Below are 3834 nucleotides of genomic sequence, written 5' to 3'. Positions count from 1 at the left end.
TATTGCATATTTTATGATAAACAAATAAAATGATTTTGATTGAAAATATGAAATCATGGTTAAGAAGTAATAATATGTATCATGTTGATGTCCATTGTTATTTCTCGATTTTGAGTATATTAAATCATGTTTAAATTGAAGTCATGATTAATGAGTATATATTTTTAAAATTATGTATGATGATTCTTGATAATTATGGATTATCGATTTTCATGATAATAACAGTGGCTTTAAATATTGATGCATGTTTTGATTTGACATAAATGAAAAGGCATGCTAACATTAAATCGATTACTTAAGATGAAACACTTAAAAAAGGAGGAAAAATATATTATCAATGAAATCATGAATCTATTTATGTTATAAATTTTGTGAGCCATAAAAATGATTTTGATGATTTAAATTTGAAATGAGTTTTATCAAAATCATGATCATGATTTGTCAAATTGAATGAATTGAAAATGAATGATGATTTTTCTCTTGAATGATTGTGACCTGTATTCATGATATGATTCTTTGTATTCATGAAAGGTTTATCTCATCACCCAATTATTTTCTTCTTGATATTCCTTATGTGATGATATGAATACATGAAATATTCATTAATTTATTTTGATGTATACAAATGAAAAGTTATGATCATACATGGTAGGATATAATTTAACAAAATTGATACTATCATGATATGAAACATTTATGATTTGCAATGATGCACGCAATACTTGATCTTTTTAATTATGATGTGATGTATTACATATGATGTGAATCATGATTTAAAATGCTATGAGTTGTTGCTAAAATGAAGTATTATAAATGTTGATTTAATGTCATGAATACTCTAAATAATGAATGTTTGGTATCATGATCAAAATGAAGTGATAAATACTTTGAAAATAAATGTTTGTATCATGTTAGATGGTTTGACATATTGTGCATGATAAGCTATAAAGATGATTGAAACAATGATTGAAATAATAGGAATGATGATTTGGAATCATATAATAATGAGTTTATATGTTTTAAAAATATATATGATGATAATGATGCATGCAAAGATGAAATATTCATGATAAAATAATTGTTTTGACATTCAAGACTTGAATTTTCATCAATGCTATTTACCTTTGTCATAATTTAGAAATTAACGGAAAAGGTCTTCTCTTCTTTTTGACAATGATAATTTGCTAGCTCATATAACTCAAAAAAAAAGGGAGAAAGAAAATAATTACACTTCTCGAAAGAAAAGGAATTGCTATCTTGAACATCACCAAGAAGTGCTATCTTACAAATCTCAAGATGCACAAATGCAAACATGCAAAATTTGTAATTTTGCACATCATTAAAATTTATGATGCTTTGGTGATTATGCATGTTCTAAAATGTTATAAGATTCACTAGCTTACATGATGTAGAACTTGCTATATTGAACATCACCAAGGAATGATATCTTGCAGAAGCAAAAAGTTAACTTGCACATGTATTAAAACTTATATTTCAAGAAGCAAGAGTTGCTTTCTTGAACATCTCAAAATTACTAGCTTGCGTGTCTTAAAATTGTAAACTTGCCATCGTACTACCATGTTGATGAGTATGCCTTATCTTCATGATTGTATTTGAAAAACTATGGCAAAAATACGTCCTAATGATTGAACATGTTAAAATTATTTTTTGATTGAATGATCAAATCACTTGATTGGCATAATGATTTTACACAATTACATGTTGGAAATTATGTGCTTGAATACAAAACTTCCATGATAACAAGCATCCTTTACCTTCATGATTGTAATTGAATATCTATAGCAAAATCTTGTCCGAATGCAAGAAAGAGTCAAATTTCATTTTCGGATTCTCTTGATCCTAACAATCGGATTTTCTCGATACATTACTCTCTTCCGAACTTAAAAAGCATATGTCATATCAAGTTTAATTCATATCATTGATTTTTGACATATGTAATCAACTAGCAAATACATCTCTCATACACATATCATGTGAAAAATATTTTTTTTGAGAAATGGATTTGATGAATATGGATGAAAGTGTTTTTACTTGCAAGGATTTGTTTCACATACATATCTTGATCCTTATAAAAATGAAGCATGATTTAATCTCTCATCGATTCTAACTTCACTCGAAGTAAACTCACAAATAGCATGTATCACAAATAGTCTTCCTCCTTCATGCAAAAAGATAATAACAGATAAAAAAAGGAAGCAGTTTTTCAAAGCTATCTCCATGTCATGTTTTCCTTGAGATATTTGTATAATTGATATCCTATCACTCACTGTTGAAAAATAACATGAACCTAATTATGACATGAATAATTACAAGCACTTATGCTTAAAATTTGCTTATATCGTTCTATGTTTTGTTGATAATAAAGGGGGAGAAATATATGAATTGATGCTATAAACACTGATGCTATGCTTGGATCATCAAGAGATATATGAATTGATATGATTGTCATATTTGCAATGCTTGCATCATCAAGAGATATATGAATTGATACTATGATTGCCAAACTTGCATTATGCCATGTTTGCATCATGCGTTAAGATATCAAGAACTTGTATCGTAATTTTACGCGTTGATATCTTACCATGTGATGAAATGCTACAATTGATAAACACTTGAAATGTTTGCGTTATGATATCAAAAGCTTACATCGTAATTTTACATATTGATATTTGATAATAGCAAACTTTCATGATGATAAAACTTGATATTATGTTTTTCATGCAATGAGTTGAACCAATATCACGAACACTTGATTGTGGTAGTTCTCCTTTTTGTTGATGACAAAGGGGGAGAAGTATGTTGATGACATGACATGTTATGCATAAGTTTATGTATAAGTTAATGATGACGTGTTGCAAGTATTCATGATGAATATTGCAATAACTTGAATTCAGTTTGAATTCAAGATTCTATCAATATGGCATATTGATAGGAGGAGTTTGTTTAAACTCCGGGAGTTAAGGTTAACTCCGTCATCAAGTAGTTGTCATCATCAAAAAGGGGGAGATTGTTGAATCTCGTATTTTGATGATGAAACTACTTGATATATGTTTATGATTTAATCTGCGTTTTGAGTGACGCAGGATGCTTTGATCAGGATGAGACAATTAAAGCAGGAAAATCATGTTGTGCCGGAGGAACATGTCAGAAGATTGGACGTCGGGCCGGTGGATCGGTCGACGTATCGACAGAAGGCTTCGGGCCGTGGACTCGGGCATCGGGCCAAAAAGAGCGGGTATTATGCTAAGGATATCGAAGTTGCGGAGTCAACTGGCCGATTGGGCAATAGGCTGCAAGAGAGGACGATGCGCCGAAGAATCGGACGAAGCGTCGAGGGACCAATGACATGCCAAATAACTTGGTTAATTGCTTAGGATTAATTGTCTTGATCGAAGTTTTGTTTTAAGTGTGCAGGATTAACTACAATGGAAGAAAGACATGTAGCAGGAGTTGCGTCGGAGTCAAGACAATGATTACGTTGGGAGTTCGAGAGTTCGACGGAAGTTCGGACAGTCGTCGGAGGTTCTACGGGAACAAATATGAGAAGTCCATGAGCTTGCCAAAGAAGCTCGTCGAAACTCGCTAAGTGGATCGTCGCAAGTCCAGGAGTTTGCCGGAAGTCCGCAGGAGCATCATCGAGGGTTCATCGGATGATCGACGGAAGTTCGCCGGAAGCTCGCCGGAAGAATCGATTGACGCACCGGAGCAAGTTACAGTAAACGTCTTAGAAAATATTGTAGTTAGCACAATAATTAAGTTGGAAATGGGAGGTGATCCTATTAACTTAATCTTGCGGAAATTGGGCCCCTAAAA

This window comes from Musa acuminata, chromosome BXJ3-3 (genome assembly GCF_036884655.1).
Source record: "Musa acuminata AAA Group cultivar baxijiao chromosome BXJ3-3, Cavendish_Baxijiao_AAA, whole genome shotgun sequence".
Classification (NCBI taxonomy): domain Eukaryota; kingdom Viridiplantae; phylum Streptophyta; class Magnoliopsida; order Zingiberales; family Musaceae; genus Musa; species Musa acuminata.
The sequence above is the reverse complement of the archived record's forward strand: the minus strand, read 5'-3'. Positions refer to the sequence as shown.